General features: G+C 42.8%; 1 protein-coding gene across 4 annotated transcripts in view; it reads left to right on the forward strand.

The window, feature by feature from the left end:
* Window positions 1–13,547, forward strand: part of GBA2 (glucosylceramidase beta 2) — a 146,331-nt gene that overhangs the window by 12,497 nt on the left and 120,287 nt on the right. Inside the window, exon 1 of one of the 4 annotated variants that reach the window (XM_073612144.1) lies at window positions 2,411–2,608. The exons of the other annotated variants lie outside the window; for them this stretch is intronic. The gene's annotated coding sequence lies outside the window, so the exon portion shown is untranslated. Of the gene's footprint in view, window positions 1–2,410; window positions 2,609–13,547 lie in introns of those variants that run through there. 4 annotated transcript variants of the gene reach the window in all.

Consider the following 13,547-nt stretch of genomic DNA (forward strand, 5'->3'; position numbering starts at 1 on the left):
CAGGAACCAGGAATTATAGCTGAGCACCCAATAACTAGACGACACTAGCTTAGGTGAAAACTGAACTCACTTTATTGTAAATTCACACAATATATATAGACCACACAAAATCAGGTAAGAGCTTGATCACGTTATCCTAAACAATACAAACTGTAAACAGTAATCTTATCAGTACATCTATTGAACAGCCAACATAAACAGTAATCTGATTAACAACTAGTCACTTAGACAAGCCTAGGTGACTCAGGTCTGTGCTCATCCAGACAGTTCGGCACCAGTTCCCCAGAAAGAAGACCCAGGGCTGTCCAAATCTCATTAAACAACTTCAACTTGTGTAATCTGTCCACTATACAAGTCATTAGAAAACAAACAATGTCCCAGCATCTGAAAAAATTGGATTCATTTTATCTTCATAGATTTCTTCAGGGATATTGTTGATAAATATTTCTATCCCAAGTGAATAAGCTTCTCCAACTCAGTCTGTAGGAGGCCCACCATATTCCCTCTGACCATTACCCTGTACAAGATTAATATTACACCTTTCCATCCACTCCAGAAGGGAAGCTTTATTGTCCATATTCAGAAAATTAACCCAAGCCTTGTTCTCAGCGTCCATCACGTTGTCCATCATTTGAGAATGATCTGCTCTTGCTCTCTTCATGGGATCAGAGGCTGAACTGAGCTCTTTTCCATCCTCTGACCAGAAGAAGCAAACAAAACCCCCAGTCTCCTCTATGGGCCATAATCAGTGGGTAGGAGGCAAGCCCCCAGTCCCCTCCAAAAGCCCCTTTCCTGGTTGGGTCAAAACCAGATACTTGGGTGGCAACATGCTGTAATGACTATATACTGGGGAGGGGCCCAACATATTGTAATGACCAGATACTTGGGGAATGTGCTGTAATGACTAGATACTTGGGGTTGGACATGTTGTAATGACCAGATACTTGGGGGGGGGGGGGGGGGGGCATGTTGTAATGACCAGATACTTGGGGGGGCAACATGCCTAATGACCAGATACTTGGCCTCCTGAATGCAGTGTGTGGAATCGTAGTGAAGATTGGAGAGTTGTGGTAAGTACCGGGTAATGTGATGCTGTCTCATGGTGTTGGCCTTGGGACAGCAGTGTGTTGAATTGTGGTGAAGATTGGACAGTCATGGTCACTCCCAGTAATGGAGTGCCATCTCATGGTGTTGGTCTTGGGACTACAGTGTGGTGAAGATTGGACAGTCATGGTAATGGAGTGCCATCTCATGGTGTTGGCCTTCGGACTACAGTTTCTGGAATCATGGTGAAGATTGGACAGTCCCGGGTAATGGCAGTGTTGTCTCATGGTGTTGGCCTTGGGACTGCAGTGTGTGGAATCGTGGTGAAGATTGGACAGTTGTGGTCAGTCTCAGGTTATGGAGTGTTGTCTCATGGTGTTGGCCTTGGGACTGCAGTGTGTGGAATCGTGGTGAAGATTGGACAGTTGTGGTTAGTCTCAGGTTATGGAGTGTTGTCTCATGGTGTTGGCCTTGGGACTGCAGTGTGTGGAATTGTGGTGAAGATTGGTCAGTCTCGGGTTATGGAGTGTTGTCTCATGGTGTTGGCCTTGGGACTGCAGTGTGTGGAATTGTGGTGAAGATTGGACAGTTGTGGTCAGTCTCCGGTTATGGAGTGTTGTCTCCTGGTGTTGGCCTTGGGACTGCAGTGTGTGGAATTGTGGTGAAGATTGGACAGTTGTGGTCAGTCTCGGGTTATGGAGTGTTGTCTCATGGTGTTGGCCTTGGGACTGCAGTGTGTGGAATTGTGGTGAAGATTGGTCAGTCTCGGGTTATGGAGTGTTGTCTCATGGTGTTGGCCTTGGGACTGCAGTGTGTGCAATTGTGGTGAAGATTGGACAGTTGTGGTCAGTGTCCGGTTATGGAGTGTTGTCTCATGGTGTTGGCCTTGGGACTGCAGTGTGTGGAATTGTGGTGAAGATTGGACAGTTGTGGTCAGTGTCCGGTTATGGAGTGTTGTCTCATGGTGTTGGCCTTGGGACTGCAGTGTGTGGAATTGTGGTGAAGATTGGACAGTTGTGGTCAGTCTCTGGTTATGGAGTGTTGTCTGATGGTGTTGGCCTTGGGACTGCAGTGTGTGGAATTGTGGTGAAGATTGGACAGTTGTGGTCAGTCTCCAGTTATGGAGTGTTGTCTCATGGTGTTGGCCTCGGGTCCCTGATGATGATTTGTATCAGTAGAGGGAAGTAGGGATCCTTTGTTTTCATATACACAGGAACCGGATAAGCCGGTTTCTCTGCATTTACCGTTTGACGTTTGTTCAGGGTTTTCCCTCACCTCAGGCAGATTTATCTTTTTTTGGCTCCCGGAAGGTAAATAATTTAAAGCTGAACTCCGAGCAGCTACAGAAACAAGCTGTGCTCCTCCTTTTATACCTGTCAGTTTATTTCTAGCTGCAGCTAGTATGAGTACCTGAATCATCCACAGCAGGATCTGGACTGAGAAGGACAATGTTTGGGTCGTAGGATGGTCTCTTGCACTGAACATATACTGACTGGGGAGAGAGTGAAGGGGGGACTTTATCAATGTCCTGCTGCTTCTTCATTGACCAATCAACAGAATGGAGGTAAGTTCATGACCAAGCTGCACTGCAGTGAGGGATGTACAATGGATCAATTATGGACTCAGCTTTGCTCTCCACAGGGTCAGTCAGGGACACCAGAGGAAGCTTTCAGGGCCCCCCTGCCCAACCCGTAACATTTTCCTATAATGTTGCTGAGACCTGAACTCTGTTGTTTAGACAATTTTATTGGACTGAACACTTCATAGATGAGCGACAAATCCCTGCGACATTGTATCAGTTCTGTATATCAGTTCACTCTCTGCAGTGTCCGACTCATGAGGCTGTTGGTGGTGAGCACAGGAACCTCCATACACTTAGCAGAGGTCTTCCTCATTTCCTTATCTTGTTGAATGTTCCAAGCCTATAGTGTTTAGGCTGTTGTTGTCACATTCCTGGTTGGGGTCGAATTAACGAGAGGGCTTCCCTTGCACCTCTGGCCCAAACACCCCTGGAGGCAATTACAAGGAGTGCAAGGCACAAAGGGGCACAGGTGCCAATAGACCAGTTTGCAGAAGGCAGCTCCGGAAGGTGGTCAGCAGCGCAGTCCTCCTGCAGGGAGATGAAGGAGTCAGCAGAAACACAAGGAACCATTGTAGAAGAGCAGGTCGGGTCCAGCAGCTGGCAGAATGCTGATACCTGCAATAGGCAGGAGTGGTCTGGGATAAGGCTAGAAGAGAAAGAACTGGAGTAGCTCCGTCAAGGACAAGACCCTGCGCACTGGATCTGCACTCTGCAGGCTTCTGGGCCCCAAAAAGATGCCCGCAGAGACCAATATCGGTAATATCGACCGATACCGATTTTCTTGAAAATGCTGATATCGGCCTGCAATAATCGGCCGTACCGATAATCGGTTGACCCCCTACTACGATATTTAAAATTCTCCTATAGGCGATGATTTTAAAGCCTTTTATTGGTTACCTGTTACAGAGGAGGTCTGGTGATGGAGTTATTGCTTTCGCTTTAACATTTGCGGTGATACGTCATGCGTGCGGTGCAATCACCGTTTACATATGTGGGTCAATGAATGCATTCGCATTTGTGCATGAGCACAGGGGGATGGGGGCACTATATATATATATATATATATATATTTTATTATTTTTATTAATTTTTTTTTTTTTTTTAACGTTTTCATCAAAGTAAAAAGAAAAAATTATATAAACAGTCATTTTACAATATTCATCATAAAATTGACATCAAACGCATGTCATCAACAAGCATACAGCAAAGGTAGCATGAAAAAGGGTCTATTGAAAGGTATTCCGATATGTGGTATGCTCCGCGCTCAGGATAGTAGCGGGTTGCAGCCCCCCCCCTGTTGGGTTCCCAAGGGAACTTACAAAAGATCCAGGTAAAGAATGGGGGAGGGGAGGTAGCGCCACTTACCCCATTCTTTACCTGGATCTATTTAAAGGTATTGTCTGTTAGAATATCGTGACATTGAGTGTCATTCAGTCCTGTAGTACCAGAGTACGTCTATGGGTCTTCCAGGCTCCCCATCTACTTTCAAATAGGTGCATTTTATCTTGTAGGGTATACAAAATTCTCTCCATTATTATAACCCTATCCACCCTGTCTCGGATGGAGTGTAGGGGCACTACGGGGGTCATTCAGTGAAAAGCAATAGCCCACAAAGCTGATATATACATATAGTATGTATAAGACATTCCTCTTTTACGGAGGACACCTGGGATTGTCGCTCTGAGTAAACCCATTGAGATCGTGAGCTGCAAATAAAGGAGTTCCATCTATTGCAGAAGCAACAGGCGTTACCCCCCCTTCCATACTGAGGATAGAAGTCCACAATCCCAGAAGATGTGTTTTATAAGTGCCTGGAAGTTTGACAACCCCTAAATCTCAGCCCAGATGTTCCTGGGACCATCACCTGGAGTCTGGAAGGGGTGTAATATCATCTGGTCAACACTTTATAGGCCGTGGCCCTACGTAGGTTTTGCAGCATGGTACCCCAATCCTCCCAGAGTAAATCTTTTCATTACAATCGGCCTCCCGTTTACCTTTTGATCGGGGAGCTCATCTGAAAAAATATGAAGCCAACGCCGTTTTATAGAGCGTTGAAATGAGGCCTTTGCCTCTGGGAGAGTCTTGGCATATTTGTTCGAAGGATGAGGGGGGGGGTGAGACTATGATGGGAGTATCTTATTTGTATAAAATGGTAATGTTCCTGAAGTGGGATTTGATGTTGTGTGCGAAGGAGATCGAATGTGTCTCCAAGCTGAAGAGCAGCTAAAGTGACCAGGGATTTGGATTTCCACCATGTAAAACTGTCGGGGGTGATTAAATGCTACGGCAAATAATGGTTCTCCTAGGAAGGAAGATCCTGGGGCACAAGTGAAATTAGTCCAAGTTTATTTTTATATCGGTGCCAGAGAGCGAGCGATTGAGAAACTATGGGGTTAAGGGGTGTAAGGTTGTGTGTAGGGTTGGAGGGGGACCATAGTATGTATGAAAGGCAGTAAGTTCTAACATGGGTGGGTTCAAATTTGACCCAGGGCACTCTCGAATCTGGAACGTTCCACTGCGCTATCTGGGGAAAAACGGGCAGCCAATGCCGTGTACACACAATCGGGATTTTGGTCAGAAAAATATATGACGGCTTTTCCAATGGAATTCCGCTCAAGCTTGCCTTGCATACACACGGGTCACACAAAAGTTCGCTGAACTTTGGACCGTCAAGAACGCAGTGACGTACAACACTACGACGAGCCGAGAAAATGAAGTTCAATACTTCCGAGCGTGCGTGGAATTGTTTCCGAGCATGCGTAGGAATTTTGCGTGTCGAAATTGCCACAGACAATCACATTTTCGGGTAGGAACTTTTTCCCGACCGAAAAATAGAGAACATGCTCTCAATCTTTTGTTGACTGGAATTCGGCCAGCAAAAGTCCGATGGAGCTACACACGATCGTGTTTTCTGACCAAAAGCTCTCATTGGTCTTTTGCTGGCCGAATTTCCGATAGTGTGTACGGGGCATTAGAAGTAAAACCTGAGATTGGGCAGACCCAATCCGCCGGAGGATTGAGATTTCTATAGGATGTGTGTGGAGAACCCGGGTCCTCTGTTCTAACAGATAAATCTATTGATATCCTGCTGTAGTTGGTCAATAAAGGGTTTAGGGATGGTGATCGGGAGGGATCTGAGAAGGTATAAGAGCTCCGGTAGTGGGGTCATTTTGACTGCCGTGACTCTCCCTAGGAATGATATATGATATGAACTCCAATTTTTAAAGCGGGGGTCCACCTATCTATCGTTTTTTTTTTTTTTGAGTTCATTCACAAACTTTTCTTCTTAGCATTACATACTCACATATTGTGTGTAATATGTCCGCCTGTGTCAGATTTCGTCGGAAAGAATAACTTATATTATTCACTGCAGGCGGTTTCCATCTTCATTGTGGGCATTTGAAGCCCACAAGCATTTATTTCCTGGATGTGGTGAAGGCTGTGCTCCCAGCATTCACCGCTCGTTCCCGCACACGCTCAGTGGCATCCTGGGAAGCCTGAGACTAGCTCCCAGGAGTCTGGGAGAGGCTAGAAACACGCCTACTCCCATGAGAGGAGAACCAGGAAGTGCAAAGAAGAATAGAAAAATAAAAGGTAATTGCGGCGATTTAAATTTTTTTTAAACGGCATGTCAGCATCTAGGCAAGGAAGAGAATACATACAGATATTGTTCAAAATTTGGGTGGAACCCCGCTTTAAGCAGATTCCGGAGGCGGGATACACATGCTGGATAGTTGGCTGCAAAAATGGATGAGAATTGAGGGGTGATGTAGATGCCAAGGTACGAGATTTTGTCAGTTGACCACTGGAATGGGAAGGATCCCCCCCGGAGGGTCTCACACTGGGCAGAGGGTATGTTAATGGGAAGACCGGTGGATTTTCATGTGTTTACCGTGAGTCCAGAGATGGACGCAGATTTGTTCAGAACAGAACGAGTAGATGGGGGAGGGAGATTTGAGGTTGGGTCAAGAAGAGCATGACATGGTCTGCAAACATACAGAGTGTAAAATGGGAAGATTCCAGGAGATGTCCAGATATGTCTGGGTGTTTAACCACTTGCCGACCGGCTCCTGTACATGTACGTCGGCAGTTTGAAGATGCTGCCACAACCAAGGTATCCATCTTTAGAGCCGGCGGTTCTGTTTATGATAATGGTGGTCTCTGCGACGGATTCGCCGCAAGTTCACCATTGGTGGCAGAGGAGGTGCCAACCCCCTTCCCCCGCCCTCCGCCGTTTATCGGAGCCGTCGGCAGTGGCGGAGGCAATCGGGACCTGTCTGTGGCCGGGTATTGAGACGAGTGAGGGGAAGATGGCCCCCACCCATCTCCATACCATAGCAGTGCGGAAGCGACGTCATAATGTCACTTCCGCCCATACGTCTTAAAGGGCCATTTTTTTGTTGTCATTTTTTTTTTTTTATTGCATTTAGGTCCCAATATAAGATCCGAGGACTTTTTGACCCCCAGTTCTCATATTTAAGAGGACCTGTCATGCTTTTTTCTATTACAAGGGATGTTTACATTCCTTGTAATAGGAATAAAAGTGACACAATTTTTTTTTTTTTTTTTTAAACAGTGTAAAAATTAATAAAAAGAAAAAAAAAATTTTTTTAAAGCGCCCCATCCTGACAAGCTCGCGCGCAGAAGTAAACGCATAGGTGAGTAGCACCCGCATATGAAAACAGTGGTCAGACCACACATGTGAGGTATCGCCACAATCGTTAGAGCGAGAGTGATAATTCTAGCCCTGGACCTCCTCTGTAACGCAAAACATGCAACCTGTAGAATTTTTTTAAACATCGCCTATGGAGATTTTTTTTTTAATATCTTTATTTATCCAAAACATTTTACAATTTTTAACACAACATACAAAACACATGCACATCAAAAGTAGTGTATCTTCAATATGGCTTAGATCTGCATCTACTTCCTTTCTATCTAACTACCTAAAATTAAGCATGTGTAAAAACCGATTCCACCCCCCCACCCACCCATTCAACCTGACAACCCTTCCATACAGGGGGGGAGGGGGAGGCACACCTAGATAATCTCCCTCTTCCCATCCCTCAACATCTCCTATCACCAAGATTTCCATAGGCTCCTATCCCTCACATAGTAGTTGCGAGGAGGCACTATATTCTACCCACCTAGCCCATGTGGCTAGTGTCTGTTTACTTGAACCCTCCTCTAGCACTTTTCTCTCCTCCAGGGTCCGCATCTCCGTCATCTCACATTCCCATTCCATCATGGAAGGCGCATTTACGCTTTTCCATTTTCTCGCTATGCAAGTACGTGCTGCAGTTAAGAAGTATTTTATTGGACCTCTCTTTATATTTTTCAATGATCCGGGTATCATAGATAATACTGTTATTTGTATATCTGGGTATAGTTCCTTCCCTGTCATAGCCCTGTAGATCTCAACATTTTTTTGCCAGAATGGTAGGATTTTGGAGCAATAATACCATATATGAGACATAGTACCCGATGTTTCCTGACATCTCCAGCATTCTTCTTTATTTATTGGGTTCATCCTATGTAGATCCACCGGGCACTGATACCATCTGGCTAAGATTTTATAGATTCTTTCCTGATGTTTAATAGACACGGAAAGTTTATGGGTTACTGCGATTGCTGTTTCCCACTTTTTCCTAGGGATCTCCATCCCCAGTTCCTCCTCCCATTTCTTAATACATGATATCTCCTGACTTTGGCCTTCGTCATTCAAGATTTTATATACCTTAGATAGCACATGTAAACGTCTATCCTCTTGAGTAAAATTTTTTTCTAAGGCTGTTAAAGGCCTATCTATTTCTGCTTCTTTTATCAGGGATGCCACATATCTTTGGAGTAGACCGTGTTACATCCATTCATTTTTATGATCCTCTCCCATAGTCGCCAACGGGAGCACATTATTCCCCACCAAGGTTTCTATTATCCTTGTATCTTCGTGTCTTTTCCATTTAAGAAATGTCTTTGCTCCTAGTGCGAGTGGGAATTCTGGGTTATCAAACAATGGGGTCATAGGCCCTCTAAAGGTAGAACCCACCCCCATTTTGATCCTAATGTCCCAAGCTTTCATTGTTGAAACCACTAAAGAAGGTATAACGCCATCTGTCGATCTTTGTTCTCTTTTAATCCAGGGCAGAGATTTCAGTTTTAAACCTGTGATCTCTTCCTCCAATCTCACCCACTGTTTATTATTCCTGTTTTGAAACCAGTCCACAATTCTGGTAATCATTATTGCCCTAAGGTATGTTACTATGTCCGGGAGGGCAAGGCCCCCATTTTTTTTTTTGGTCTTATTTAGCACCTTTCTACTTATTCTAGGCGTCTTGCCCGCCCAGACAAATTGTCCAATCACTCTGGCCAGCTTTTTCAAAGTGCCCGTTGCAGGGAATATAGGGATCGTTTGTAAGATATATAATATTTTGGGCAGTTTGTCCATTTTTACAATATTTATCCTACCTATCCATGAGAAAGTACCGTTTTCATATTGCTGGAGTATTTTCGTTATTGTTTGCGCCATCAGGACATAATTATATTCCTCCAGTTTCTTCAAATCCGTGGGGATATAAGTACCGAGGTATTTAACCACTTATGCTGCCTAAGGACCAGAGCACTTTTTACAATTCGGCACTGCGTCGCTTTAACTGCTAATTGCGCGGTCATGCAATGCTGTACCCAAACGAAATTTGCGTCCTTTTCTTCCCACAAATAGAGCTTTCTTTTGATGGTATTTGATCACCTCTGCCGTCTTTATTTTTTGCGCTATAAACGGAAAAAGACCGAAAATTTTGAAAAAAAATGATATTTTCTACTTTTTGTTATAAAAAAAATCCAATAAACTCAATTTTAGTCATACATTTAGGCCAAAATGTATTCGGCCACATGTCTTTGGTAAAAAAAATGTCAATAAGCGTATATTTATTGGTTTGCGCAAAAGTTATAGCGTCTACAAACTAGGGTACATTTTCTGGAATTTACACAGCTTGTAGTTTATGACTGCCTATGTCATTTCTTGAGGTGCTAAAATGGCAGGGCAGTACAACCCCCCCCCAAATGACCCCATTTTGGAAAGTAGACACCCCAAGGAAATTGCTGAGAGGCATGTTGAGCCCATTGAATATTTATTTATTTTTTGTCCCAAGTGATTAAATAATGACAAAAAAAAAAAAAATTACAACAAGTTGTCACTAAATGATATATTGCTCACACAGGCCATGGGCATATGTGGAATTGCACCCCAAAATACATTCAGCTGCTTCTCCTGAGTATGGGGATACCACATGTGTGAGACTTTTTGGGAGCCTAGCCGCGTACGGGGCCCCGAAAACCAATCAACGCCTTCAGGATTTCTAAGGGCGTACATTTTTGATTTTACTCCTCACTACCTATCACAGTTTCGGAGGCCATGGAATGCCCAGGTGGCACAAAACCCCCCAAAATGACCCCATTTTGGAAAGTAGACACCCCAAGCTATTTGCTGAGAGGCATGGTGAGTATTTTGCAGCTCTCATTTGTTTTTGAAAATGAAGAAAGACGAGAAAAAACGTTTTTTTTTTCTTTTTTCAATTTTTAAAACTTTGTGACAAAAAGTGAGGTCTGCAAAATACTCACTATACCTCTCAGCAAATAGCTTGGGGTGTCTACTTTCCAAAATAGGGTCATTTGGAGGGGGGGGGGGGGTTGTGCCACCTGGGCATTATGCAATTATTGTATTTATTTTTGTATTTAATTATTATCTAGTTATAGTCATTAATGTAAGGGTTTTCAAGGTATTGCCTCTTTACCTTTTACAAATCCCACCTGGTCCAGATGTATATAATCCGGTATTATAGGGGTGAGTCTATTGGCGATAACTTTTGAGTATAATCTAAGATCAATATTCGTTAAAGATATTGGTCTGTAATTCCCGCATAAAGTATGATCCTTATCTGCTTTTGGTACGAGAGTGAGGTAGGCCTGCATGCTTTGTCATCCAAAAGGCGCTGTTGTAGATACTGCATTGAAGGTTCATTTCATTATAGGCATGAGCTCTGTTTTAAATGTTTTTTGTAAAACCGTGGGGTATACCCGTCTGGGCCTGGACTTTTGCCGGGTATTAGTGAGTCGATCACTCTTTGTATTTCTTCTATAGAAAATTCTTGCTCTAGCTGTGTTGTCTCTATAGATGTTAGGGCCGGGATTGCAGTTTCCTTTATATACTGACGTATATCTTGCTGAAACTTATCGGGATTATTGTTAGCCCTATAATTAGGTATGTTATATAGTTTCGTATTGAATGCCTGGAACTCATTCAGGATCCCTTTTGGATCATATCTCACCTCACCCGACTCCGTTTTTATCTTGCCTGGTTTATTACCCTGTTGATAGTATAGGGAACGATTATTATCTCTGATATATAGTGTTTTTTCGTTCAGTGTTTGTAGTTCTGCCTTTAACTTTGTTACTTCTATTAATGTTTCCCGTGTTAAATTTTGTTTATGTTGGGCTTCCCCAGACGATATTTCTTTGAATAATTGAGTTATTCTGCTGTTTTTCATTTTTTTCAACCTAGCCCCATGTTTTATGAATAGGCCTGGAATCACACACTTTAATGCTTCCCATTGTATTGGCAGGGATGTATTATCTCCAATATGATCATTTGAAAAGTCCGTTATTGCTTTTCTTATTTCTTTTACACATGCCTCATCATACAACAAATTATCATTAAGTCTCCAGTTTCCCCTATTATTCTCGCCCATATATGTATCTATTTTCACAAAAACGGGCATGTAATCGGACCATATTGTACTGCCAATCTCAGCGGCTAAAATAGCGTTTACCCCTCTCTGATTTATTAAAAAAAAGTCTAATCGGTGGTATGATCCATGGACTTTAGAATAGAAAGTAAAATTTTTCTCTAATGGATGCAAAAGACGCCAAATGTCCACCAACTGGCATTTTGTCATCATTTCTTTACATTTCTTCTTGTCCTTACTAACCTTTACTGTCTTTGGTACTGTGGTGTCTATATTTTTATCCATAACAAAATTAAAGTCCCCCCCCCAATTATTATTATACCTTCCGCCTTTTCCATTAGTTGACTAATATGTTGTATTCCTACTTTAATCTGATTTTGATTGGGTAAATATAAATTTATAAACGGATACTTTTTACCATATATATTGAGCTTAAGTGATATTGCTCTTCCATCTCTATTACGGCATTCTTCCAACACTTGACAAGGGATTGTGGTATGAATTGCAATAGACACCCCTCTTGATTTAGAGTACCCATAGGAATCATGGAACCATGTACTATAGTATTTATTTCGTAGGTTGGGAATGTGGTCTGTCCGGAAATGCGTCTCCTGGAAAAAGACCATCCCGACCTTCTGTTTATGGAGAGAATATAAAACCTGGGATCTCTTTGATGCCGAGTTGAGTCCCCTAATATTATATGAGCATATGTTCATTATACTTCCAAGCTTGATGACAGAAATATGGAGAAAGGGAGAGCAGAGAGGGAAGAAAAAAAAAAAAAAAAACCCGGAAAGGGAAAAAAGGGAAGGGGGAGAAATCAATACAACCCACTCACACACACACACACACACACCGATTCGTACCCTATTGACTAAAAAACAGTCTATCTTACTTTTATGTAAGTTCCCTCAACTAGGGAGACTAGAGCCTGACGTCCAATTACTGCCGCCCAGTCGGTGGCTGTTTTTATATATTATAATCTTATTTGTTTCTTTACATTACACAACACCCCGCTGAGTATTGGGATCTAGGGGGAGACGCTCCAACTAGAGGGAGTACCTATCTTATACCCTCCCTCCTCCCCCTCCCCCCATCTCCTCTCCGTCCGCCAATCCTGCCGCCAGATACAAAGTGAGGGCAGACAGGAGAGGGAGGGGAGAAGAGAGGGAGAGAGGAGACCACGAGAAAAAAAAAAACAGATAAAAACCCCACGGGGGGGGGGGGGGGGGGGGGGGGGGTGGTAGGGAAAAGATACCACCCACGTCCCTATATTATACATATAACCTTTAGTGCAGTGCTTATCAATATACATACATTATCTGTAAAATATATAATCACAAACTACCATAATAATAAAAAATGTGCAATAATCTATAGAAGACACCATATTAGTATCCAGTATATGTGTTTGAATACCAATATCCGTAAAGGGGAAAAAAAAAAAAAAAAAGGAAGAAAAAAGGGGGGGGGGGACTTGGGAGGGGAAAAATACCTCCCACTCTCTATATCATACATACAGCATTTGGTGTAGTGCCTATCAATATGTATACATTAACTATAGGATATATGCTCATAAACTACTATAATAATAAAAAGAAAATGTGTAGTAAACTATACCAGACCCCTTATTAGTAGCCGGTATATGTGCTTGCATACCAATATCCATGAAGAAGAAAAGGGGAAAAAAAAAAAAAAAAAAAAACCCCATAGGGGGGAAGTTGGGAGGGGGAAGATACCTCCCTCTCTCTTTATCATACATACAACATTTTGTGCAGTGTATATCAATATCCATACATTATTTATAAAATATATGCTCAAAAACTACTATAGGAAAAAAAAAAAAAAAAATTTGTGCAATAATCTACACCAGACACCATATTGGTATCTGGTATATGTGCTTGCATACCATTATCCGTGAAAAGGGAGAGAAAAAAATAAAAAAGGGGGGGGGGAGAAAAAAAAAGGGGGGGGAAACCCATCCCCCTGCCTAAAAACTATTTATTATAACAAAACATAGTGCTATATAATACTCCAAATTACCCCTTATAATAAGTGTTCCTTCATAACCAGTAAAGCCCTCTGCCCTCTCCAACCACCCCCCCCCCCCCCCCATACCTCACACCATGTTCATTGCAGGCATATTACCTAACCAAATAAAAGAAAAAAAAAAAAAAAAA

This window comes from Aquarana catesbeiana, linkage group LG01 (genome assembly GCF_042186555.1).
Source record: "Aquarana catesbeiana isolate 2022-GZ linkage group LG01, ASM4218655v1, whole genome shotgun sequence".
Lineage (NCBI taxonomy): Eukaryota > Metazoa > Chordata > Amphibia > Anura > Ranidae > Aquarana > Aquarana catesbeiana.